We start from the raw sequence: 27,006 nt of genomic DNA on the forward strand, positions 1-27,006 counted from the left end.
CCATAGCTGCCCCATAGCCCCACCCCAGCCCCATAGCCCCCGCCCCCCGCCCCGTAGCCACACTCATAGCTGCCCCATAGCCCCGCCCCCTGCCCCACAGCTGCCCCATAACCACACCCCAGCCCCATAGCCCCGCCCCCAGCCCCATAGCCCCGCCCCTAACCACACCCCAGCCCCATAACCCCCACCCCCAGCCCCATAGCCCCGCCCCCTAACCACACCCCAGCCCCATAGCCCCGCCCCCCGCCCCCATAGCCACCCCATTACCACATCCCCACCCTATAGCACTGCCCCACAGCCGCCCCATAGCCCCGCCCCCAGCCCCATAGCCCCGCCCCAGCCCCATAGCCCCGCCCCCCAGCCCCATTGCCGCACCCATAGCAGCCCCATAACCCCGCCCCCAGCCCCATAGCCCCACCCCCGCTGCCCCATAGCCCCACCCCCAGCCCCCCAGCCCCGCCCCCCATAAGCCCCGCCCCCCATAGCCCCGCCCCCTCACCCTCTCTTGTCGGGCCGCGCCTCGCGGCAGCCCCGCCCCCCGGGCCGCTCCTTGTCGGGGGGGCGGTGGCGGGGGCGGGGCTCGCGGGGGGCGTGGCCGGGGCCGCGGGGGGGCGGCGGGGGCAGGGGGCCGGCGGCGGCGGGGGAGGGGCCGGGGGCGGGGCCGGGCCCGGGGGGGGAGGGGCTGGGGGAGCGGGGGGGCCCCCTTGTCGCGGTCCCACTCGCGCTCCCCCCCCGCGTCCGCTCCCGCCGCTCCATCTCCCGCTCCCGCTCCGCCCGCTGCGCCCGCTCCGCCTCCCGCCCCGCCCCCCCCGCCCCGCCCCCGCCCCGCCCCCGCCCCGCGGCCCCGCCCCCGCCTCCTCCCCCCCCGCCTCCGCCCGCTCCGACAGCAGCCCCCGGTGGAAGTCCAGCTGTGGGGGCGCGACCCACACGTCAGCGACCGGACCCACAAGCGACCGCCCCGACCCACAAGTGACCGCCCCAACCCATAAGTGAACCGCCGGGACCCATAAGTGAACCACCGGGACCCACAAGTGACCACCCAGACCCATAAGTGAACCGCCAGGACCCATAAGTGAGCCACCGGGACCCACAAGTGACCACCCAGACCCATAAGTGAACCGCCGGGGACCCATAAGTGAGCCACCGGGACCCACAAGTGACCACCCAGACCCATAAGTGAACCGCCAGGGACCCATAAGTGACCACCCAGACCCATAAGTGAACCGCCGGGACCCATAAGTGAGCTGCCCCGACCCATAAGTGAACCGCCGGGACCCATAAGTGAGCCACCTGGACCCATAAGTGACCACCCAGACCCATAAGTAAACCGCCGGGGACCCATAAGTGAGCTGCCCCGACCCATAAGTGAACCGCCGGGACCCATAAGTGAGCCACCTGGACCCACAAGCAAACTGCCCGGACCCACAAGTGACTCCCCGGACCCATAAGTGACCCGCCCAGACCCATAAGTGAACCACCGGGACCCACAAGTGAGCCGCCCCGACCCATAAGTGACCGCCCCGACCCACAAGTGAGCCACCCGGACCCACAAGTGACCGCCCCGACCCATAAGTGACTGCCCAGACCCATATAAGTGAGCCACCTGGACCCATAAGTAAACTGCCCAGACCCATTAAGCGCCCCCCCCGGACCCACAAGTGAGCCACCCCGACCCACAGGTGAACCACCCAGACCCCTAAATAACTGCCCAGACCCATAAGTGATCCCCCGGACCCATAAGTGAACTACCCAGACCCATAACCGATCTTCCCATATCCCCCTCCTGCCCCACAAGTGCCCTCCCGGACCCACAAGTCATCCCCCAGACCCACAAGTGATCCCCCCCCAACTCCCCCCTCCTGCCCCCCAAGTGACTCCCGGACCCACAAGTGCTCCCCAGGACCCCCAAGTGCCACCCCCCCCGCCCCCACAAGCACCCCCCCCCAAGTCCCCCTCCCGCCCCCCCCCCCCCCGCCCCATAACCGCCCGCCAGCCCCACGGCGCTGCCCCACGGCGCTGCCCCACGGCACCTCCTCCTGCTCGGCGAAGTCGGCCGCCAGCACCTTGGGGTTGGACTGGGGCCACTTGACCCCGTGCAGGGCGTTGCGGGTGGCCACCGCCTCCTCCACCGAGGCGTACTTGGGGGGCAGGGCGGGGCCCGGTCAGCGGCCGCCCCACGGCTGCCCCCACGGCCGCCCCACGGCTCCCCCCAGGGGGGAGGAGCGGGGGGTAGGGCTGCTCTCAACGCCCACAGTCTGCCCCACAGCGCCCCTTAACAGCCCCCCCCAGTGCCCCATAGCGCCCCATAGCGCCCCATGGCGCCCCATGGGACCCCACAGTGCCCCATAGCACCCCCCAGCGCCCCATAGCACCCCATGGGACCCCACAGCGCCCCATAGCACCCCCCGGCGCCCCATAGCACCCCATGGGACCCCACAGTGCCCCACAGAACCTCCTAGGACCTCCCCCCACCCGTCCCTCCCTGCCGCCCCATAGCACCCCATAGCGCCCCGCAGCACCCCATAGCGCCCCACAGCACCCCATAGCGCCCCACAGTGCCCCATAGCACCCCACAGCACCCCATAGCGCCCCACAGCACCCACAGAACCCCCCCAGAAGTTGACGGACCTCCCCCCACCCGTCCCTCCCCGCCGCCCCACTGCGCCCCACGGCGCCCCACAGCACCCCATAGCACCCCACAGCACCCCACAGCACCCCATAGTGCCCCATAGCACCCCACAGCACCCCCATAACACCCCATAGCACCCCACAGAACCCCCCAGAAGTTGACGGGACCTCCCCCCACCCGTCCCTCCCCGCCGCCCCACAGCACCCCACAGTGCCCCACAGCACCCCACAGCACCCCATAGCGCCCCGTAACGCCCCGTAGCACCCACAGAACCCCCCAGAACCTCCCGGGACCTCCCCCCACCCATCCCTCCCCCGCCGCCCCCGCCGCCCCACGGCTGCCCCCCACCGCCCCACGGGCCGCCCCACGGCGCCCCACGGCGCCCCACGCACCGTGACGTAGCAGTGGGACTTGATCTTGTCGATCCAGAAGCCCTCCTCCCGCAGCCGCCCCGTCCGCCCCAGCAGCTCCTTCAGCTGCCCCAGCGTGAAGGGGCGCACCTGGGGGGCGGCCGGGGGGCAGCGGGGGGGCAGCCCCACACCGGCCCCCCAACGGCATTTCCCAGCCCCCCAAGTGGGTTTCCCGCCCCACACCTGCCCCCCAAGTGGATTTCCCACCCCCAAGGGCATTTCCCAGCCCCACACCTGCCCCCCAAGTGGATTTCCCACCCCCCAAGTGGGTTTCCCGGCCCCACACCTGCCCCCCAAGTAATTTCCCAGCCCCCCAAGTGGATTTCCCAGCCCCACACCTGCCCCCCCAAGTGGATTTCCCACCCCCCAAGGGCATTTCCCAGCCCCACACCTGCCCCCCAAGTGGATTTCCCACCCCCCAAGGGCATTTCCCAGCCCCACACCTGCCCCCAAGTGGATTTCCCACCCCCCAAGGGGATTTCCCAGCCCCACACCTGCCCCCCAAGTGGATTTCCCACCCCCCAAGGGCATTTCCCAGCCCCACAGCTGCCCCCCAAGTGGATTTCCCACCCCCCAAGTGGGTTTCCCGGCCCCTCCCCCCCCCTCCCCCTCCCCCCCCGGGCGGGGGCGGGGGCCTCACCAGGTTGCAGAGTGTGGACGATGGGGGAGGGGCGGGCGCGGGGGGGGGAGGGGCGGGGCGCGGCCCGCACGGGGTCGTCGATGGGGAGGCAGAGCCCGAGGGGGCGGGGGCTGGGCGCCCATCCCCCGCCGCGGGGCCTCGCCTGGGGGGAGGGGGGCGGCCGCCGCGTCACTCCCAGCCCACACCAGTACGGACCAGTACGGACCGGTGACCCCCCCCAGTCCCTCCCAGTCCCCCCCACTGCCCTCCCAGTGCCCCCCCAGTATGTCCCAGTCCATCCCAGTTCACTCCCAGTCCCCCCAAATCCCCTCCCAGTGCCCCCCAGTTCCCTCCCAGTCCCCCTCCCAGTTCCCCCCCAGTCCATCCCAGTTCCCCCCAGTCCATCCCAGTTCCCCCCAGTTCCCTCCCAGTTACCCCCCACTCCATCCCAGTCCCCTCCCAGTCCCCCCCCCGCCCTCCCAGTGCCCCCCAATATGTCCCAGTCCATCCCAGCTCACTCCCAGTCCCCCCCAGCTCCCCCAAATCCCCCCCCCCAGTCCCTCCCGAGTATGTCCCAGTACCATCCCAGTGCCCTCCCAGTCAACCCCCCCGGTCCATCCCAGTTCCCCCCAAATCATCCTTAGTCCCCTCCCAGTCCTCCCAGTTCCCCCCAGTTTCATCCCAGTCCCCCCAAATCCCCTCCCAGTTCCCCCCAATCCCCTCCCAGTGCCCCCCAGTTCCCCCAAATCCCCTCCCAGTCCCTCCCAGTTCCTCCCAGTGTCCCCCAGTTCCCCCCCACTCCATCCCAGTCCCTCCCAGTCGCCCCCAGTTCCTCCCAGTGCCCCCCAAATTCCCTCCCAGTTCCCCCAAATCCCCTCCCAGTGCCCCCCAGTTGCCCCCCAGTTGCCTCCCAGTCCCTCCCAGTCCCCCCCAGTGCCCCCCCCTCACCTCTCTTCCCCTCCTGCTCGCCGGGGGGGAGGGCTGGGCCCCCTCGGCCGGGGCGGGGGGAGGGGCGGTGGCGGCGGCAGGGGCGGGGCCGCCGCCGGGGGGGAGGGGCTGCGCCCGCTCCTCCTCCCCGCCCCCCCCCTTCCCCTCCCCCCCCCCCCGCCTTCCTCCTCCTCCTCCTCCTCCTCCTGCCCGTTCGCCTGCCCCTCCCCCGGCACCACCTGCGGGCAGCGGGGGGGGGTCAGGGGTGGGGGAGGGGCCGGGGTGGGGGAGGGGCCGGGGGGCACGGGGGGAGGGGTCAGGCTCAGTGGGGGAGGGGGTTGGGATCAGTGGGGGGAGGGGGCAGATGGATGGGGGAGGGGTCGGGGGGTGGGGGAGGGGTCAGGGTCAGTGGGGGGAGGGGTCAGATGGATGGGGGAGGGGTCGGGGGTCAGTGGGGGGAGGGGGTCGGGGGTGGGGGAGGGGTTGGGGGTGGGGTCAGTGGGGTGGGGGAGGGGGTTGGGATCAGTGGGGGGAGGGGTCGGGGGGTGGGGAGGGGTTGGGGGTGGGGTCAGTGGGGTGGGGGGAGGGGTCAGGGCCAGTGGGGGGGAGGGTTCAGGGGGTGGGGGGAGGGGTCAGAGGAGTGGGGGGAGGGGTCAATGGGGTGGGGGAGGGGTCACACGAGTGGGGGAGGGGTCAAAGGGGTGGGGGAGGTGCGGGGGTCGGTGGGGGGAGGGGTAAGGGAGCGGGGGGAGGGGTCATGGGGGGGTCAGAGAAGGGGGGGGAGGGGCGGGGGGGGAGGGGCTCACGGGGCGGTGTGGGGGGAGGGGCGCTCCCACCTGGGTGACGGTGCGGCAGATCTTCAGGGGGGGGGTGGGTGGTGGTGGGGGTGGGGTGGGGGAGGGGGAGGCGGAGGGGGAGGGGCGGCCCCGGCCCCTGTCCCCGGCCCCTCCCCCCGCCGCCGCCTCCTCCTCCTCCATCGGCCCCTCCTCCGCGTGCAGCTCCACCACCCGCCTCCGCCCCGCCCCCCGCCCCCCGCCTTCATCTCGGGGATCAGGCTCTGCGGGGGGGGGAGGGGCGCCGTCAGCGCGAGGGGGGGGGGACGGCCCTCCCCCCACCCCGCCCCTCCCCCCAGCCCCCACCCACACCGGGGGAGGGGGCCCCGAGGGGGATTTGGGGTGGGGGGAGGGGCGATTGGGGGGGGAGGGGCGATTTGGGGGCTCCTGGGGGGGTGGGGGAGGGGTTTGGGGGGATTTTGGGGCTCCCGGGGGGGGGGAAGGGGCAGATTTTGGGGCGATTCGGGGGGATTTGGGGGCTCCCGGGGGGGGTGGGGGAGGGGTTTGGGGGGGATTTGGGGGATTCGGGGGGATTTTGGGGCTGCTGGGGGGATGGGGGGCAGTTTTGGGGGGGGGAGGGGCGATTTGGGGGGGATTTGGGGGCTCCTGGGAAGGTGGGGGAGGGGTTTGGGGGGGAATTGGAGCTCCTGGGGGGGGATGGGGGGCTCCCGGGGGGGGGAGGGGCGGATTTTGGGGTGATTTCAGGGGATTTTGGGCTCCTGGGGGGGTTGGGGGGTGATTGGGGGGGGGGGGGGGAGGGGCGATTTGGGGGGGATTCGGGGCTCACCCGCAGGCAGGGGGTGGCGACGCCCGGGGGGTGGGGGGGGTGTGGGGGAGGGGTGTGGGGTGGGGGAGGGGCGTGGGGGCGGGGCTCACCCGCAGGGAGTCGGTGGTGATGCTGATGGAGGGGGCGCTTGGGGCCGCTGGCCGTGCTGGCCCCCCAGCGCCGCTTGCGGCCCCCCCGCCCCTCCCCCCGCCTCGGGCTCCGGGCCCTTGGTGGCCGCTGCGGGGGAGGGGGAGGGGGCTCGTCGGGGGGGGGGCGGGGGCGGGGCCACGCAGGGACACGCCCCCCCCCCCCACTCGCCGCCCCACAAACCCCGCCCCCTTGGCCCACCCCACAGCCCCCTCTCGTGCCCCCCAGCCCCGCCCCCCTCCCCAAGCCCCGCCCACCCCCGTTGTAGCCACGCCCCAGACACCCAAGCCCCGCCCACCCCCATTTAAAGCCCCCCCCCCCCGGAGGCCAAGCCCCGCCCCCTTCCCTAAGCCCCACCCCTATTTAACAACACCCCCATAGAAGACCAGGCCCCGCCCCCTTTCCTAAGCCCCGCCCCCTTTCCCTAAGCCCCGCCCCCATTTAACATCACCCCTACAGAGGCCCAGGCCCCGCCCCCTTTCCTAAGCCCCGCCCACCCGATTTAACCCCGCCCCATCACACAACGCCCCCCGAAGCCCCGCCCCTTCCCCAAGCCCCGCCCACCCCACCTTAGCCCCGCCCCCTCCGCTCTCACCCCCCTCCCTCCTCCCGCGCACCCCCCCCTGCTTTCACCCCCCTCCCCCACCCCCAAGCCCCTCCCCCACCCCAAGCCCCGCCCCCCGAAGCCCCGCCCCCCCCCCAAGCCCCGCCCCCACTCACAGAGGACGGCGATCTTCCTCTTGAGGGCCTTGGGCTGGGCGGGGCTCTGGGGAGAGAGGGGGGAGGGGCCGGGGGGGGAGGGGGGAGGGGAGAGGACCCCCGGGGGGGGGAGGGGGGGCCCACGTCAGCACCGGGGGGGGGCGGGGGCCGGGCTCCGCCCCCTCCTGACCCCGCCCCCCCCGCCATCCCCCACCCCCTCCCCCCCCACCCCCACCCCCCACCCCGTGGGGCTGCCCCATGGCGCTGGGGGGGGGGGGGGGGGGGGGGGGGAGGGGGTTTGTGGGGCTGCCCCCCAAGTGGTGGGGGTGGGATCCGTGGGGCTGCCCCACAAGTGGGGGTGGGGTCCCTGCAGTCCGTGGGGCGGCCCCCCAAGTGAGGCTTTATGGGGGGGGGTGGTGTCCCGGAGATCCGTGGGGCTGCCCCACAAGTGGGGGGGTGCGGAGGTCCGTGGGGTGCCCCCCAAGTGGGGGGAGGTCCCTGCAGTCCGTGGGGTGCCCCCCAAGTGGGGGTGGGGGTCCCTGCAGTCCGTGGGGTGCCCCCCAAGTGAGGTTTTGCGGGGGGGGGGGGGGGTCCCGGAGATCCGTGGGGTGCCCCACAAGTGGGGGGTGGGGGTCCTGCTGATCCGTGGGGCGGCCCCCCAAGAGGTTTTGGGGTGGGGGGGGAGCTTCTTAGAGGTCCGTGGGTCTGCCCCATAAGCGGGGGCGGGGGGTCCCGGAGATCCGTGGGGCTGCCCCCCAAGTGATTCGGGGGGTCCCCAGAGGTCCGTGGGGTGCCCCACACAAGATGGCGGAGCCCCTGGAGATCCGTGGGGCTGCCCCCCAAGTGATTCGGGGGTCCCAGAGGTCCGTGGGGCTGCCCCATAAGTGAGCTTTTGGGGTCCCAGAGGTCCGTGGGGCTGCCCCATAAGTGAGCTTTTGGGGGGTCCCAGAGGTCCGTGGGGGCTGCCCCATAAGCGAGCTTTCGGGGGTCCTGGAGACCCGTGGGGCTGCCCCCTAAGCGAACGTGGGGGTCCCTGCAGTCCGTGGGGCTGCCCCCCAAGTGATTCAGGGGTCCCAGAGGTCCATGGGGCTGCCCCATAAGTGGGGGTGGGAGGGGCCTGGAGGTCCGTGGGGTGCCCCCCAAGTGATGTGGGGGTCCCTGCAGTCCGTGGGGCTGCCCCCCAAGTGATGTGGGGGTCCCGGAGGTCCGTGGGGCTGCCCCATAAGTGGGGGTGGGAGGGGCCCGAAGGTCCGTGGGGTGCCCCACACGAGTTCTTGGGGGTCCCAGAGGTCCGTGGGGCTGCCCCATAAGTGAGCTTTCAGGGGTCCTGGAGATCCATGGGGCTGCCCCCTAAGCGAACGTGGGGGTCCCTGCAGTCCGTGGGGCGCCCCCCAAGTGATTTAGGGGTCTCAGAAGTCCGTGGGGCGGCCCCCCAAGAGGTTCTGGGGGTCCCGGCGATCCGTGGGGCTGCCCCCCAAGTGACGCGGGGGTCCCGGAGGTCCAGGTTGTTGCCCCCCAAGTGATTTTGGGGTCCCGGCGATCCGTGGGGCTGCCCCATAAGTGAGCTTTTGGGGGTCCCGGGGGTCCCCGGCTGGAGTTGGTAGCCCCCAGAGGAGACTTGGTGGCCCCAGAGGGTCCTCGAGATGACGTTGGTTGCCCCCAGGAGGAACTTGGGGGTCCCGGGGGTCCCCTGAGGTCTTGGTTGCCCCCACAGGAGACTTGGTGGCCCCAGAGGGTCCTCGAGCAGATGTTGGTTGCCCCCAGGAGGAACTTGGTGGCCCCAGGGGTCCTCGAGACGATGTTGGTTGCCCCCAGGAGGGACTTGGGGGTCCTGGAAATCTTGGTTGCCCCCACGAGAGACTTAGTGGCCCCAGAGGGTCCTTGAGACGATGTTGGTTGCCCCCAGGAGAAACTTGGGGGTCCCGGGGGTCCTCAAGATGATGTTGGTAGCCCCCAGAGGAGACTTGGTGGCCCCAGAGGGTCCTCGAGATGATGTTGGTTGCCCCCAGGAGAAACTTGGGGGTCCCGGGGGTCCTCGAGCAGACATTGGTTGCCCCCAGGAGGGACTTGGGGGTCCTGGAGATCTTGGTTGCCCCCAGGAGAGACTTGGTGGCCCCAGAGGGTCCTCGAGCAGACGTTGGTTGCCCCCAGGAGGAACTTGGGGGTCCCAGGGGTCCTTGAGGTCTTGGTTGCCCCCGGAGGAGACTTGGTGGCCCAGGGGTCCTTGAGCAGACATTGGTTGCCCCCAGGAGAGACTTGGTGGCCCCAGAGGGTCCTCGAGATGATGTTGGTTGCCCCCAGGAAGAACTTGGGGGTCCCGGGGGTCCTCAGGATGATGTTGGTAGCCCCCACAGGAGACTTGGTGGCCCCAAAAGTCCTTGAGAAGATGTTGGTTGCCCCCAGGAGGAACTTGGGGGTCCCGGGGGTCCTGGAGATCTTGGTTGCCCCCCACAGGAGACTTGGTGGCCCCAGAGGTCCTCGAGCAGATGTTGGTTGCCCCCAGGAGGAACTTGGGGGTCCTGGAGATCTTGGTAGCCCCCAGAGGAGACTTGGTGGCCCCGGGGGTCCTCGAGCAGACGTTGGTTGCCCCCAGGAGGGACTTGGGGGTCGCGGGGCTCCTTCAGAAGACGTTGGTTGCCCTCAAGAGAGACTTGGGGGTCCTGCAGCAGCTCTTGGTTGCCCCCGGAGGCGACTTGGGGGTCACGGGGGTCCTCGAGGTGTGGGGCGCCCCCAAGTGGGGGTCCCCGAGCTCCTCCGGCCGTGGGGCGCCCCATAAGTGGGACGTTGGGTGCCCCATAAGTGGGATCTTGGGGGTCCCAGAGGTTCTTCAGCCGTGGGGCGCCCCATAAGTGGGATCTTGGGTGCCCCCATAAGTGGGATCTTGGGGGTCCCAGAGGTTCTTCAGCCGTGGGGCGCCCCATAAGTGGGACGTTGGGTTGCCCCATAAGTGGGATGCTGGGGGTCCCAGAGGTTCTTCAGCCGTGGGGTGCCCCATAAGTGGGATCTTGGGGGTCCCCGAGCTCCTCCGGCCGTGGGGCGCCCCCCAAGTGGGACGTCGGGGGTCCCAGATGTTCTCTGGCTGTGGGGTGCCCCATAAGTGGGAGGTTGGGTGCCCCCTAAGCGAGGTGGGGGGGTCCCGGAGGTTCTCCAGCCGTGGGGCGCCCCCTAAGCGGGACGCTGGGCGCCCCCCAAGTGAGGCGTGGGGCTCCCCGAGCTCCCTCCGGCCGTGGGGCGCCCCCCAAGTGGGACGTTGGGGGTCCCGCAGGTTCCTTCAAGCGGGTTCGGGCGCCCCCCAAGTGAGGTGTTGGGGGTCCGGGAGATCCGTGGGGCGGGGGGCGCCCCCCAAGTGAGACGGTGGGGGTCCGGGAGCTCCGTGGGGTGGCGCTGGGTGCCCCCCCCCGCGGGGGAGGTGGGGGTCCCGGGGGTCCTTTAGGCCAGCGCTGGGTGCCCAAAAGAGAGACGTTTGGGGGGTCCTGGGGGTCCCGGGGCGCCCCCCAAGTGGAGGCACGGGGGGGGCTGGGGGACCCACGGCGGCGTGGGGCGCCCCCCAAGTGGAGGCACGGGGGGGGCTGGGGGACCCACGGCGGCGTGGGGCGCCCCCCAAGTGGAGGCGGGGGGGCTGGGGGACCCACGGCGGCGTGGGGCGCCCCCCAAGTGGAGGCGGGGGGGGAGCTGGGGGACCCACGGCGGCGTGGGGCGCCCCCCAAGTGGAGGCGGGGGGGCTGGGGGACCCACGGCGGCGTGGGGCGCCCCCCAAATGGAGGCGGGGGGGGAGCTGGGGGACCCACGGCGGCGTGGGGCGCCCCCCAAGTGGAGGCGGGGGGGGAGCTGGGGGACCCACGGCGGCGTGGGGCGCCCCCCAAGTGGAGGCGTGGGGGGAGCTGGGGGACCCACGGCGGCGTGGGGTGCCCCCCAAGTGGAGGCACGGGGGGGAGCTGGGGGACCCACGGCGGCGTGGGGCGCCCCCCAAGTGGAGGCGGGGGGGGAGCTGGGGGACCCACGGCGGCGTGGGGCGCCCCCCAAGTGAGATGTGGGTCGCGGAGGTGCCGGCGTGGGGCGCCCCCCAAGTGAGCGTGGCGGGGGGGGGGAGGGGCGGCCCCCTAACGACCTCGTTAACCACCCCCGCCGCCGCCGGGTGCCCCACAAGTGAACGGGGGGAGGGGCAGAGGGGCCCTGCCGCTATGGGGCGCCCCCCAAGTGGATGGAGGGGGGGGGCGCCCCCCACGTGAGCCTAGGGGTCGCCCGCGGCCGCCGTGGGGCAGAGGGGGCCGGGGGGGAGGGTGCAGGAGGGAAGGGCCCCCCCCCCACCCCCCGCCCTGCCCCACACTTGGGGGGCGGCCCCACCCCCCCACCCCCCCCCCCGGTTACCTCAGGGTCCGGGGGGCGCTCGGGGGGGGCGCTGGGGGGGGAGCCCCCCGCCGCGGGGGGGGGTCCCAGCTCCATGGGCTCCTCGCTGGGGGAGGGGAGGCGATCAGTGGGGCCGGCCCCACGGCTGCCCCACAGCGGGGGCTCGGCCCCACAGCGCCCCGCCCGGGGGGGGGGGCCCTGCCCCATGGCAGCTCCGAACAGGGGGGGGGGCCCTGCCCCACAGACGCCCCCCCCTCCCCCCAGCCTGTGCCGGGTCCAGCTGGCGCCCCACGGCTGCCCCACACTTGGGGGGTGGCGCCCCACGGCTGCCCCACACTTGGGGGGTTCCCCCCCCCCCCCCCCCCCCCGAAAAGGGTCCTGGCCCCACAGAGCCCCCAGCCCCACAGAGCCCCCAGCCCCACACACAGCCCCCCCCAGCCCCACAGACTCCCCCTATACAGCCCCCCCCCGGCCCCATAGATCCCCCCCGGCCCCACAGAATCCCCCTGTAGAACTCCCCCAGCCCCACAGAGCCCCCCCAGCCCCACACAAGACCCCTATACAGCCCCCCCACCCTATAGACCCCCCTCAGCCCCCCCCAGCCCCACAGATCCCTCCCAGCCCCACAGACTCCCCCCTATAGGGCCCCCCCCAGCCCCACAGCCCCCCCCCAGCCCCACAGATCCCTCTATACACAGAGCCCCCAGCCCCACAGACCCCAGCCCTATAGAACCCCCCAGCCCCACGGATCCCCCCTATACACAGAGCCCCCAGCCCCACACAAGACCCCCGGCCCCCCCAGCCCTATAGAACCCCCCCAGCCCCACGGCTCCCCCCCAGCCCCACAGAACCCCCCAGCCCCCCCAGCCCTATAGAACCCCCCCAGCCCCACAGCCCCCAGCCCCCCCAGCCCTATAGAACCCCCCCAGCCCCACAGAACCCCCCCAGCCCCACACATCCCCCCCCAGCCCCACAGACCCCGGCCCCCCCAGCCCCCAGCCCCACGGCTCCCCCCCAGCCCCACAGAACCCCCCAGCCCCCCCAGCCCTATAGAACCCCCCCAGCCCCACAGCCCCCAGCCCCACGGCTCCCCCCCCAGCCCCACGGCTCCCAGCCCCCCCAGCCCTATAGAACCCCCCCAGCCCCACACATCCCCCCCCAGCCCCACAGAACCCCCCCAGCCCCACAGAACCCCCCCCAGCCCCACAGACCCCGGCCCCCCCAGCCCCACAGACCCCAGCCCCACACATCCCCCCCCAGCCCCACAGAACCCCCCAGCCCACGGCTCCCCCCCAGCCCCACAGTCCCCAGCCGCCCCCCGCCCCACGGCCCCCCCCCGCCCCCCCGCCCCCCCTCACCCCTCCTGGCGGGCGGCCGGGGGCCTCCCCCCCTCTCTATTGTGCGGGGCAGCCGCAGGCGGGCGGGGCGGCCATCTTGCCGCTTACCCGGCAGCCCCCGCGGCGGGGGGAGGGGCGGGGCGGGGGAGGGGCCGCGGCCCCGCCGCCCCCTCCCCTATAGGCACCCCCCTACGGGCGCCGCACAGAGCCCCATAGGCCCCCCTCCCCTATAGACGCCGTACGTCCCCCCCAGAGAGACACCTCATCACCTATAGATGCCATACGTCCCCCCATAGAGCCACCTCATCGCCTACAGATGGCATACATCCCCCCAGAGACCCCCCATCACCTATAGACGCCATACGTCCCCCCCAGAGAGACACCTCATCACCTATAGATGCCATACGTCCCCCATAGAGACCCCCCATCACCTATAGATGCCGTACGTCCCCCCCAGAGAGACCCCCCATCCCCTATAGATACTGTACGTCCCCCCCATAAACCCTCCCGTTCACTTATAGATACCATAGAGCCCCGTAGAGACCCTCCCATCCTCTATAGGTGCCATACATCCACCGCAGAGACCCCCTGTTCGCCTATAGATAGCGTACATCCCCCCCCAGAGATCCCCCATCACCTATAGACACCATGCATCCCTCTCAGAGACGCCCCCGTTCACCTATAGATGCCATACATCCCCCCATAGAGACCCCCATCCCCTATAGACACCATGCAGACCCCCAGAGACCCCCGTCACCTATAGATATCACACATCCCCCCACACAGACCCCCATCCCCTACAGATGCCATACATCCCCCCACAGAGACCCCCCCATCACCTATAGACACCGTACATCCCCCCATAAAGACCCCCCATCCCCCATAGACACCGTACATCCCCCTCAGAGACCCCCCCGTTCACGTATAGATACCATACATCCCCCCACAGCGACACCTCGTCCCCTATAGACGCCATACATCCCCCCACAGAACCCCCCCGTCACCTATAGGCACCATACGCCCCCCCCCAGCGATCCCCCATCACCTATAGATGCCGTACATCCCCCCAGAGACACCCCCGTCCCCTATAGATACTGTACAGACCCCCACAGCAACCCCCATCACCTATAGACACCATACATCCCCCCCAGAGACCCCCGTCACCTATAGACACCATACATCCCCCGAGACCCCCCATTCACTTATAGACACCATACACCCCCCCAGAGACCCCCCGTCACCTATAGACACCATACATCCCCCCCCCCCAGAGACCCCCCGTCACCTATAGACACCATACATCCCCCCAGAGACCCCCCGTCACCTATAGGCACCATACATCCCCCCCCCGAGACCCCCCGTCACCTATAGACGCCCTACAGACCCCCCCCCCAGACCCCCATCCCCTATAGACACTGTAAGAGCCCCTCATTGGGCCCCCATCCCCTATAGATGCCATACATCCCCCCCCGAGACCCCCCCCCTCACCCACAGACACCATACATCCTCCCAGAGTCCCCCAGGACCCCCCCCGTCCCCTATAGACCCCCCGCAGGGCCCCCCCCATCACCTACAGAGCTCCCTATAGCCCCTATAGAGCCCCCCCCCAACACCTATAGCCCCCCCTATAGCCCCCCATCCCCTACAGAGCACACCCAGGACTCCCCCATCCCCTGCAGACACCCTATAGCCCCCATAGGGCCCCCCCGTCACCTATAGAGCACATCCAGGGCCCCCCCATCCCTAAAGGCGCCATATGTCCCCCAAAGCCACCATATATCCCCCATAGGCCCCCCTGCCCCTATAGGGCACGCTCAGGGAACTCCCCATCCCCTACAGACGCCGTATGTTCCCCCCATCCCTAAAGATGCCATATGTCCTCCATAGGGCTCCTCCATCTCCTATAGACACCCTATAGCCCCCATAGGGCCCCCCCCGTCACCTATAGAGCACGCCGAGGGACCTGCCATCCCCTACAGACGCCGTATATCCCCCATAGCCCCCCCCGTCCCTATAGGCACCCTATAGCCCCCACAGAGCCCCCCCCCATCACCTATAGACACCCTATAGCCACACCCTATAGCCCCCCATAGGGCCCCCCCATCACCTACAGACACCCTATAGCCCCCCTGTCCCCTATAGCCCCCCCCCGTCACCTATAGACACCATGTGTCCCCCCATAGGGCCCCCCCCCGTCCCCTACAGACACCCTATAGCCCCCCACAGGGCCCCCCCGTCCCCTATAGCCCCCCCATAGAGCCCCCCTGTCCCCTAAACACCCTATAGCCCCCCCCATCCCCTATAGCCCCCATATCCCCTACAGACACCCTATGTCCCCCATAGCCCCCCCCCTCCCCTATAGACACCCTATGTCCCCCCATAGGCCCCCCCCGTCCCCTATAGCCCCCCCATAGAGCCCCCCTGTCCCCTAAACACCCTATAGCCTCCCCATCCCCTATAGCCCCCATATCCCCTACAGACACCCTATGTCCCCCCATAGGCTCCCCCTGTCCCCTATAGCCCCCCCATAGAGCCCCCCATCCCCTATAGCCCCCATATGCCCTATAGACACCCTATGTCCCCCATAGCCCCCCCCCCAGACACCCTATAGCCCCCCATAGGGCCCCCCTGTCCCCTATAGACACCCCATGTCCCCCCATAGCCCACTCCGTCCCCTATAGCCCCCCCCATAGAGCCCCCCCCCGTCCCCCTATAGACACCCTATAGCCCCCATAGCCCCCCTGTCCCCCATAGCCCCCCCATAGGGCCCCCCCATCCCCTACAGCCCCCCTATAGAGCCCCCCCATCCCCCATAGCCCCCCCCAGGGCCCCCTATAGCCCCCCCATCCCCTATAGCCCCCCCATAAGGCTCCCCCATCCCCTATAGACACCCCATAAGGCCCCCCCTGCCCCCTATAGCCCCCCCCATAGCCCCCCCTATAGCCCCCATAGCCCCCCCCGTCCCCTATAGCCCCCCCATAGGGCCCCCTATAGAGCCCCCCCCTCCCCTATAGCCCCCCCCATAAGGCCCCCCCATCCCCTATAGACACCCTATAAGCCCCCCATAGCCCCCCCATAGCCCCCCCTGTCCCCTATAGCCCCCCCATAGGGCCCCCCCATAGCCCCCCCTATAGAGCCCCCCATCCCCTATAGCCCCCTATAGCCCCCCCTATAGCCCCCATAGCCCCCTATAGCCCCCCCTATAGCCCCCATAGCCCCCCATAGCCCCCCTATAGCCCCCCCATAGGGCCCCCCACCCCCCATAGCCCCTATAGCCCCCCATAGCCCCCCCCTATAGAGCCCCCCCGTCCCCTATAGCCCCCCCCATAGGGCCCCCCGCCCCCCATAGCCCCTATAGCCCCCCATAAGGCCCCCCCCCTGCCCCCTATAGCCCCCCCTATAGCCCCCCTATAGCCCCCCCATAGGGCCCCCCGCCCCCATAGCCCCTATAGCCCCCCCTATAGCCCCCCGCCCCCCATAGCCCCTATAGCCCCCCCATAAGGCCCCCCCTGCCCCCTATAGCCCCCCCTATAGCCCCCCCATAGCCCCCCCATAGGGCCCCCGCCCCCCCATAGCCCCTATAGCCCCCCCCATAGCCCCACTCACCGCGGGGGCTGGCTCGGGGGGCAGGCGGGCCGCCGCCCCCCCGGGACCCTGGGTGCCGCCCTGCGGGGGGGGAGGCTAGCGGTCGGGGGGGCGCCCAGTTGGCACTGGGAGCCTCCCAGTTGGCTCCCAGTTGGGTCTGGGAACCCCCCAGTTGGGTCTGGGGGCTCCCAGTTGGGGTCCCAGTTGGGTTTGGGGGCTCCCAGTTGGTCTGGGGGCTCCCAGTTGGGTCCCAGTTGGCACTGGGAGCCTCCCAGTTGGCTCCCAGTTGGGTCTGGGGGCTCCCAGTTGGGTCCCAGTTGGCACTGGGAGCCTCCCAGTTGAGTCCCAGTTGGGTCCGGGGGTCCTCCCAGTTGGGGTTAGGGACCTCCCAGTTGGATCCCAGTTGGGTTTGGGGGCTCCCAGTTGGGTCCCAGTTGGGTTTGGGGGCTCCCAGTTGGGTCCTGGGAACCTCCCAGTTGGGTCTGGGGGCTCCCAGTTGGGTCCCAGTTGGGTTTGGGGGCTCCCAGTTGGGTCCCAGTTGGGTCTGGGGGCTCCCAGTTGGGTCCCAGTTGGCACTGGGAGCCTCCCAGTTGAGTCCCAGTTGGGTCCGGGGGTCTCCCAGTTGGGGTTAGGGACCTCCCAGTTGGATCCCAGTTGGGTTTGGGGGGCTCCCAGTTGGGTCCCAGTTGGGTTTGGGGGCTCCCAGTTGGGTCCTGGGGGCTCCCAGTTGGGGTTAGGGACCTCCCAGTTGGGTTTGGGAACCTCCCAGTTGGGTCCCAGTTGGGCTTGGGGGCTCCCAGTTGGGTCCGGGGGTCTCCCAGTTGGGTCCCAGTTGGGTTTCGCATCTCCCAGTTTGGGTTTGGGGTCTCCCAGTTGGGTCTGGGGGCTCCCAGTTGGGTTGTCATGCCCCCAGTTGCCTTCATTACCCCCCAGTTGGGTCCCAGTGCCCCCAGTATCTCCCCAGTTGGGTCTAGGCAGCACCCCCAGTTGGTTCCCAGTTGGGTCTAGGTGCTCCAGTATCCCCCCAGTTGGCTCCAGGTGCCCCTAGTTGGGTCCCAGTTGGGTCCCAGTTGGGTCTAGGTGCCCCCAGTTGGGTCCCAGTTGGGTCCCAGTTGGGTTTAGGTGCCCCCAGTTGGGTCCCAGTTGGGTCTAGGTGCTCCCAGTATCCCCCCAGTTGGGTCCCAGTTGGGTCTAGGTGCTCCCAGTATCCCCCCAGTTAGGTCTAGGTGCTCCCAGTATCCCCCAGTTGGCTCCAGGTGCCCCCAGTTGGGTCCCAGTTGGGTCTAGGTGCCCCCAGTTGGGTCCCAGTTGGGTCTAGGTGCTCCCAGTATCCCCCCAGTTGGGTCTAGGTGCCCCCAGTTGGGTCCCAGTTCAGTCTAGGTGCTCCCAGTATCCCCCCCAGTTGGCCCTAGGCGCTCCCAGTTGGCTCCCAGTTGGCCCTAGGCGCCCCCAGCCCCCCCCCAGTTGCTCCCAGTCCCCCCCAGTGCCCCCGGGGGGGGGGGGGGGGGGCGCTCACCTTCCTGCTGCCGGCGCTGCTGGCGGGCGAGGCCGGCGGGGAGGGGGGAGGGGGAGGTGCGGCGGGAGGAGGGGGAGGGGGGCGGCGAGGAGGAGGAGGAGGCGGCGGCGGAGGCGGGGGAGGAGGAGCGGGGGGGAGGGGCGGCCCCGCCCCCCGGGGGAGGGGGGGGGGGCGTCTCCTTGGTCAGCAGGGGCGGGGGGGGCTCCCCCTCCCGCGGGGGGGGCGGGGGGCGCGGCCCCCTCCGTCAGCGGGGGCGGGGAGGGGGAGGCGGGCGGGGGCCGGCGGGGCGCGGGGCCCCCCCCCCCCCCTCAGCCCCGCCCTCCGCGGGCGGGGGGGGGCCCCTCCTGCGGGCGGGGAGGGGCCGGGGGGCTCCCCCTCCTGGGGCTTGGGGGCTCCATCCCCCCCCCCCCTCCTCCTCCTCCTCCTCTTCCTCCTCCTCCTCCTCTTCCTCCTCCTCCTCCTCCCCCTCCCCTTCCTCTCCTCCTCCTCCTCTTCCTCCTCCTCCCCCGGCTTCAGGGGGGGCCGCCCGCCCCCCCCCCCGGCGCCCGCGGGGGGGGCCCCTCCGCACCCCCCCTCGGGGGCGTGGCCTGCGGGGAGGGGGCGGGGTCAGGGGCGGGGCCCGGCCCCCCCGAAAGGGGGAGGGGCCCCGAAGAGAGAGAGGACCCCCCCCCCCCAAAGAGAGGGGAACCCCCCCCTTAAAGAGGGGGGGGGGAACCCCAAAAATGGGGGAAACGGCCCCAAAATGGGGCGGGGGGGAGAGGGCGAGGGGGGAGAGGGAGGGGGGGCCCCCCCCAAAATAAGGGGGAACCCCCAAAATATCGGGGACCCCCCCCAAAACGTAAGGGACCCCCCCCCAAAACATCACTGATTCCCCCTAAAACGTACGGGAACGGGCCCAAAATCGAGGGGAATCGCCCCAAAATCGAGGGGGAACCCCCCGAAAATGGGGGGGAACCCCAAAATGGGGGGGGAACCCCCCCCAAACTATCAACGCTTCCCCGCTCTGACGTAAGGGAACCCCCCCCCCCCCCCCCCAAAATGGCCGGGAACCGCCCCCAAAATGGCGGAGACCCCAAATAAGGCGCAAACCGCCCCAAAATCGGTGGGGAAACCGCCCCAAAATCGGGGGGGAACCCGCCCCAAAACTGGGGGGGAACCCCCCCAAAACCGGGGAGGGGACCCCAAAATCGGGGAGGGGGACCCCCAAAATAAGGGGGACCCCCCCCCCAAATCATAAAACCTTGCGCAACGGGGGAGGCGCCCCCGAAAACGGCGCCGACGCCCCCCAAAATGGCCGAAATGGAGGGAAACGGGGTTAAAATGGTGGGGGGGGGGGGACACCCCGAAATTGTGAGGGGGGGGGGGGTGTGTGAGGATTTGGGGGACCCCCCCCCGGGTCGTTACCTGGCGGAGGCGGGCCCGCCGCGACGCTCCGGCTTCCGCCCCCCCTCCTCCTCCGAGTCCTGGGGCTGCTGGGGCGCGGGGCCGCTCCTCCCCGACGCTGCGAGGGGGGGGGGGTAAAGATTTTGGGGTTAAACCCCGCGGATTTGGGGGTGCGGGGGGGGTTTGGGGGGGCCCCCCCCCCCAGGCCTCACCTTCCAGCTCGGCCGCCTCCCGCGCCTCCCGCTCCAGCCGCTGCGGCAGCAGCTCCTGCTGCTTCTCCAGGTATTGCTTGATGAAGCTGTTCTGGCTCATCTCCTCCCCGATCTGGGGGGAATCGGGGCCGTTTTGGGTTTTGGGGGGGTTTGGGGGGGTTTGGGGGGGATTGGGGGGGTTTGGGGGGGGATTTGGGGGGGGATTTTGGGGGGGTTTTGGGGGGGTCTCTCACCTGGGAGTTGGGCTGGAAGGTGGCGTGGGGGGTCGAGTGCTTCTGGAGGTTCTCCAGCATCAGCGCCTGCGGGGGCCGGCGCCGTCACCCCCAAATCCCCCCGAATCGGCCCCGAAAAACAGCCCCCCCACCCCCCAGACCCCCCCAAAACCCCCCCGATCCCCCCCCAGACCCCCCAAAACCCCCCAAATCGCCCCCAAATCATCCCCCAAGCCCCACAGACCCCCCCAAAACTGCCGAATCGCCCCCAACCCCCCCCAAAACCACCCCAAATCCCCCAAATCACCGAAAAACACCCCCAAACCCCTCAAATCCCCCCAAATCCTCCAAAATCCCCTCAGACCCCACAAAAAAACCCAAATCCCCTCACAAACCCCCCCAAAATGCCATTTTTTACCCCAAATCCCCTCACAAGCACCCCAAAACCCCGATTTTTACCCCAAATTCCCTCACAAGCACCCCAAAACCCCAATTTTTACCCCAAATCCCCTCACAAACTCCCCAAAAACCCCGAGTTTTACCCCAAATCCCCTCACAAACACCCCCAAAATGCAGGTTTTTACCCCAAATCCCCTCACAAACACCCCAAAACCCCAATTTTTACCCCAAATCCCCTCACAAACACCCCAAAACCCCACTTTTTACCCCAAATCCCCTCACAAACTCCCCAAAACCCCAATTTTTACCCCAAATCCCCTCACAAACACCCCAAAATGCAGGTTTTTACCCCAAATCCCCTCACAAACACCCCAAAACCCCGATTTTTACCCCAAATCCCCTCACAAACACCCCAAAAACCCAATTTTTACCCCAAATCCCCTCACAAACTCCCCCAAACCGCAATTTTTACCCCAAATCCCCTCACAAACACACCCCAAAACCCCGATTTTTACCTCAAATCCCCTCACAAACACCCCAAAATGCAGGTTTTTACCCCAAATCCCCTCACAAACACCCCAAAACCCCGATTTTTACCCCAAATCCCCTCACAAACACCCCAAAACCCCAATTTTTACCCCAAATCCCCTCACAAACTCCCCCAAACCGCAATTTTTACCCCAAATCCCCTCGCAACCTCACCAAAAAACGGGTTTTTACCCCAAATCCCCTCGCAACCTCACCGAAAAAAGCAATTTTCGCCCCAACTCCGCGTACAGCCCCCTCGAACCCCCCAAAACGCTGACTTTTACCTCAAATCTCCTCAGACCCCCCTCAAACCCCCCAAACGCGACTTTTTTACCCCAAACGCTACTCTCTTACCTCAAATCCCTCACAAACCCCCCCGAACGGCGGCTTTCACCTCCATGCCCCTCACAAACTCCCCAAAAATTGATTTTTTACCCCAAATCCCCTCACACCCCCCACAAACTCCCCCCCAAATCGACTTTTACCTCAAATCCCCCCCAGAACTCCCCCAAAAACGCATTTTTTACCCCAAATCCCCTCACAAACTCCCCAAAACCCCGACTTTTACCTCAAATCCCCCCCAAACTCTCCCAAAACGTGATTTTTACCCCAAATCCCCCACAAACTCCCCAAAAAACGGATTTTTACCTCAAATCCCCTCACAAACTCCCTCCAAAATCAACTTTTACCCCAGACTCCCTCACAAACTCCCCAAAAAAACGGATTTTTACCCAAATCCCCCCCCCCGAAACTCCACAAAACCCCGAGTTTTACCTCAAATCCCCTCACAAACTCCACAAAAAAATGGATTTTTACCCAAATCCCTTCACAGACTCCCCAAAAAAACGGATTTTTTACCCCAAATCCCCCCACAAACTCTCCCAAAACGTGATTTTTATCTCAAATCCCCTCACAAACTCCCCCAAACCCCGACTTTTACCTCAAATACCCCCACAAACTCCCCAAAAACGTGATTTTTACCTCAAATTCCCTCACAAACTCCCTCCAAAATCAACTTTTACCCCAGATTCCCTCACAAACTCCCCCAAAAATGGATTTTTACCCAAATCCTCCCACAAACTCCCCCAAACCCCGACTTTCACCTCAAATCCCCTCACAAACTCTCCAAAAAACGGATTTTTACCCCAAACCCTCTCACAAACTCCCCCAAAACCGGATTTTTACCCAAATCCCCTCACAAACTCCCGGAAACCCGACTTTCACCTCAAATCCCCCCACAAACTCCCCAAAAAACGGATTTTTTCCCCAAATCCCCCCACAAACTCCCCCAAACCCGGATTTTTTCCCCAAATCCCCCCACAAACTCCCCCAAACCCGGATTTTTTCCCCAAATCCCCCCACAAACTCCCCCAAACCCGGATTTTTACCCCAAACCCCCCCACAAACTCCCCCAAACCCGTTTTTTTCCCCCAAACCCCCCACTTTTACCTCAAACTCCTCAGCTCCGGGGGTCTCCCCCCCTCCCCCCCCCCCCCGCTGCCCCCCCCCCCCAAACTCCGCCACGATCGCGCTCCGCGCATGCGCCCGCCTCCCCTCAGCCGTTGGCGGGAAACCGAGGCGGGGGGGGGGGGGGGCGGGGGGGGAACCGGGGCGATGGCGCATGCGCCGCCGGTCACCGCCTTCCCCCCCCCCCCCCCAATCTTCCCCCCGTCTCCTCGGCTCCGTCCCGCCGCGCCCGGCCGCCCTCACCCCGCGTAGCCGCTTGATGAGGCGCTTTTCTGTCCGCTCTTGGCCAGGCCGCGTTGCTCCAGGGCCGCCTTCAGGTCGGCGACGCGGAGCAGATGGAGCGGCCGCCCGTCCAGAGTCACCTCCTCCCCGTCCGCCATCTTGTGTGGCGCCGCTCAACCGCTCCTCGGCAGCGCCCGCCCCGTCCCTGCCGCTTCGGCTCCTTCCGCCGAAACGCTTCGGCAACTTCCGGAAGCCGCTCGGCAACTTCCGGAAGCGATTCGGCTCACCGCGACGACGCTTCGGCTCTTTCCGTGACTCCTCGGCTCCTTCCGCCTCCCCTTCGGCTCCTTCCGCCTCCCCTTCGGCTCTTTCCGCCTCCGCTTCGGCTCTTTCCGCCTCTCCTTCGGCTCTTTCCGCCTCTCCTTCGGCTCTTTCCGCCTCCGCTTCGGCTCCTTCCGCCTCCCCGACCCGGAGGCGTTCGCTTCTCTCCGGAGGAGCGGACCGCGGTGAGGACTGCGGGGGGGGGTGTGTGTGTGTGTGTGATGCTGTCTGTTTTGATGACGTAGCACCTCCGCAAACCCCTTTGCTGACGTAAGAACCCCCCCCCCACCCCACCCGGAAAGGCGTTTGTTGACGTAAGAGCCACGGGGATTGGGCGCGGTGATGTAACCCCCCCCCCCCCACACACACACAAAATGGCGTCGTTTTGGTAGGACCTACAGGAATTCGCGCACATAAACCCCCCAAAAATGGGTTTATTTGCCCAAAATCCCCCCCCCAAAACGCGTTTGTTTACGTAGGACCTACACAAACGGCTCCGTTTCGGTAGGACCTACAGGAATTAGAGCACGTAGGAGCCCCAAAAATGGGTTTATTTGGGTTGAAACCCCCCAAAATGCGTTTGTTTACGTAGGACCTACAGAAATTGGTTTGTTTACACCAGATCTCTGTGGTTGTTTTCGTAGGACCTTTCGTAGGACCTACAAAAATGGCTTTGTTTTGGTAGGACCTACAGAAATTAGTGCACTCAGGACCCCAAAAATGGGTTTATTTACCCAAACTCCCCCCAAAAACGCGTTTGTTTACGTAGGACCTACAGAAATCCCTTTGTTTACATCAGATCTCGGTGGTTGTTTACGTAGGACCTACACAAACGGCTCCGTTTCTGTAGGCCCTACAGGAATTAGACCACGTGGGACCCCAAAAATGGGTCTATTTAGGTAAAATCTCCCCCAAAACGCGTTTGTTTACGTAGGACCTACAGAAATCCCTTTGTTTACACCAGATCTCTGTGGTTGTTTACGTAGGACCTACAGAAATGGCTTCGTTTTGGTAGGACCTACAGAAATTAGTGTACACAGGACCCCAAAAATGGGTTTATTTACCCAAACTCCCCCCAAAAATGCGTTTGTTTACGTAGGACCTACAGAAATCGCTTTGTTTACACCAGATCTCGGTGGTTGTTTACGTAGGACCTACACAAACGGCTCCGTTTCGGTAGGACCTACAGGAACTAGAGCACGTAGGAGCCCCAAAAATGGGTCTATTTAGGTAAAATCTCCCCCCAAAACGCGTTTGTTTACGTAGGACCTACAGAAATCGCTTTGTTTACACCAGATCTCGGTGGTTGTTTACGTAGGACCTACACAAACGGCTCCGTTTCGGTAGGACCTACAGGAACTAGAGCACGTAGGAGCCCCAAAAATGGGTCTATTTAGGTAAAATCTCCCCCCAAAACGCGTTTGTTTACGTAGGACCTACAGAAATCGCTTTGTTTACACCAGATCTCGCTGGTTGTTTACGTAGGACCTACACAAACGGCTCCGTTTCGGTAGGACCTACAGGAATTGGAGCACGTAGGAGCCCCAAAAATGGGTTTATTTAGATAAAATCTCCCCCAAAACGCGTTTGTTTACGTAGGACCTACAGAAATCCCTTTGTTTACACCTGAGCTCCGTGGTTGTTTACGTAGGACCTACAAAAATGGCTTTGTTTTGGTAGGACCTACAGGAACTAGAGCACGTAGGAGCCCCAAAAATGGGTCTATTTGGGTTGAAACCCCCCAAAAATGCGTTTGTTTACGTAGGACCTACAGAAATCCCTTTGTTTACACCAGATCTCGGTGGTTGTTTACGTAGGACCTACAGAAATGGCTTCGTTTTGGTAGGACCTACAGAAATTAGTGTACACAGGACCCCAAAAATGGGTTTATTTACCCAAACTCCCCCCAAAAATGCGTTTGTTTACGTAGGACCTACAGAAATCGCTTTGTTTACACCAGATCTCGGTGGTTGTTTACGTAGGACCTACACAAACGGCTCCGTTTCGGTAGGACCTACAGGAATTAGAGCACATGGGACTCCCGAAAATGGGTCTATTTAGGTAAAATCTCCCCCAAAACGCGTTTGTTTACGTAGGACCTACAGAAATCCCTTTGTTTACACCAGATCTCGGTGGTTGTTTACGTAGGACCTACAGAAATGGCTTCGTTTTGGTAGGACCTACAGAAATTAGTGCACTCAGGACCCCAAAAATGGGTTTATTTACCCAAACTCCCCCCCAAAAACGCGTTTGTTTACGTAGGACCTACAGAAATCCCTTTGTTTACATCAGATCTCGGTGGTTGTTTACGTAGGACCTACAAAAATGGCTTTGTTTTGGTAGGACCTACAGAAATTAGTGCACTCAGGACCCCAAAAATGGGTTTATTTACCCAAACTCCCCCCAAAAACGCGTTTGTTTACGTAGGACCTACAGAAATCCCTTTGTTTACACCTGAGCTCCGTGGTTGTTTATGTAGGACCTACACAAACGGCTCCGTTTCTGTAGGCCCTACAGGAATTAGACCACGTGGGACCCCAAAAATGGGTCTATTTAGGTAAAATCTCCCCCAAAACGCGTTTGTTTACGTAGGACCTACAGAAATCCCTTTGTTTACATCAGATCTTGCTGGTTGTTTACGTAGGACCTACAGAAATGGCTTCGTTTTGGTAGGCCCTACAGGAATTAGAGCATGTAGGAGCCCCAAAAATGGGTCTATTTAGGTAAAATCTCCCCCCCAAAATGCGTTTGTTTACGTAGGACCTACACAAATGTCTTTGTTTACATCAGATCTCTGTGGTTGTTTACGTAGGACCTACAAAAATTGCTTTATTTTGGTAGGACCTACAGAAATTAGTGCACTCAGGACCCCAAAAATGGGTTTATTTGCCCAAACTCCCCCCCAAAATGCATTTGTTTACGTAGGACCTACAGAAATCCCTTTGTTTACACCAGATCTTGGTGGTTGTTTACGTAGGACCTACACAAACGGCTCCGTTTTGGTAGGACCTACAGAAATTAGAGCACGTGGGACCCCAAAAATGGGTCTATTTAGGTAAAATCTCCCCCAAAACGCGTTTGTTTACGTAGGACCTACAGAAATCCCTTTGTTTACACCTGAGCTCCGTGGTTGTTTACGTAGGACCTACACAAACGGCTCCGTTTTGGTAGGACCTACAGGAACTAGAGCACGTAGGAGCCCCAAAAATGGGTCTATTTAGGTAAAATCTCCCCCAAAACGCGTTTGTTTACGTAGGACCTACAGAAATCCCTTTGTTTACACCAGATCTCTGTGGTTGTTTACGTAGGACCTACAGAAATGGCTTCGTTTTGGTAGGACCTACAGAAATTAGTGTACACAGGACCCCAAAAATGGGTTTATTTACCCAAACTCCCCCCCCAAACGCGTTTGTTTACGTAGGACCTACAGAAATCCCTTCGTTTACACCAGATCTCTGCAGTTGTTTACGTAGGACCTACACAAACGGCTCCGTTTCGGTAGGACCTACAGGAATTAGAGCACGTAGGAGCCCCAAAAATGGGTCTATTTGGGTTGAAACCCCCCAAAAATGCGTTTGTTTACGTAGGACCTACACAAATGGCTTTGTTTACATCAGATCTCTGTGGTTGTTCACGTAGGACCTACAGAAATGGCTTCGTTTTGGTAGGACCTACAGAAATTAGTGTACACAGGACCCCAAAAATGGGTTTATTTACCCAAACTCCCCCCCAAAACGCGTTTGTTTACGTAGGACCTACAGAAATCCCTTTGTTTACATCAGATCTCGGTGGTTGTTTACGTAGGACCTACACAAACGGCTCCGTTTCGGTAGGACCTACAGGAACTAGAGCACGTAGGAGCCCCAAAAATGGGTCTATTTGGGTTGAAACCCCCCAAAAACGCGTTTGTTTACGTAGGACCTACAGAAATCCCTTTGTTTACACCTGAGCTCCGTGGTTGTTTACGTAGGACCTACAAAAATGGCTTTGTTTTGGTAGGACCTACAGGAACTAGAGCACGTAGGAGCCCCAAAAATGGGTCTATTTAGGTAAAATCTCCCCCAAAACGCGTTTGTTTACGTAGGACCTACAGAAATCCCTTTGTTTACACCAGATCTCGGTGGTTGTTTACGTAGGACCTACAGAAATGGCTTCGTTTTGGTAGGACCTACAGAAATTAGTGCACTCAGGACCCCAAAAATGGATTTGTTTACCCAAACTCCCCCCAAAAACGCGTTTGTTTACGTAGGACCTACACAAACGGCTTCGCTGACATCAGACACCCCCCCCCCCCCGTTTCTGTAGGACCTACAGAAACCCCACACCCCCACCCCCCCACCCCCCGCGTTGCCCCGCCCCCGGACGCACTCAGCCCCACGCCTTCGCTGCAGGGGCCTTTATTGACGTAGGACCTACAACAACCGCTGCCCCTCCCCCCCCCCCCCGC

The 27,006-nt window shown here is 65.5% G+C and overlaps 1 pseudogene across 1 annotated transcript; it reads right to left on the bottom strand.

Moving 5' to 3' along the window:
• Window positions 1-667: 667 nt before the first annotated feature.
• On the bottom strand, window positions 668-22,587 carry LOC309604229 (annotated as a pseudogene). Its single transcript, XR_014230899.1, has 16 exons — window positions 22,260-22,587; window positions 19,644-19,709; window positions 19,411-19,522; window positions 19,220-19,316; window positions 18,384-18,402; window positions 17,816-17,924; window positions 16,321-16,380; window positions 11,399-11,483; window positions 7,052-7,097; window positions 6,295-6,421; window positions 5,422-5,642; window positions 4,624-4,824; window positions 3,680-3,821; window positions 3,022-3,129; window positions 2,031-2,138; window positions 668-908 (listed from the first exon to the last, which is right to left on the bottom strand). The product of XR_014230899.1 is annotated as an uncharacterized misc_RNA (transcript).
• Between the last annotated feature and the right edge of the window lie 4,419 nt (window positions 22,588-27,006).

The sequence above is a fragment of the Platalea leucorodia genome (genome assembly GCF_965183815.1).
Source record: "Platalea leucorodia genome assembly, contig: HAP1_HAP1_SCAFFOLD_487, whole genome shotgun sequence".
In the NCBI taxonomy this organism is placed as follows: Eukaryota; Metazoa; Chordata; class Aves; order Pelecaniformes; family Threskiornithidae; genus Platalea; species Platalea leucorodia.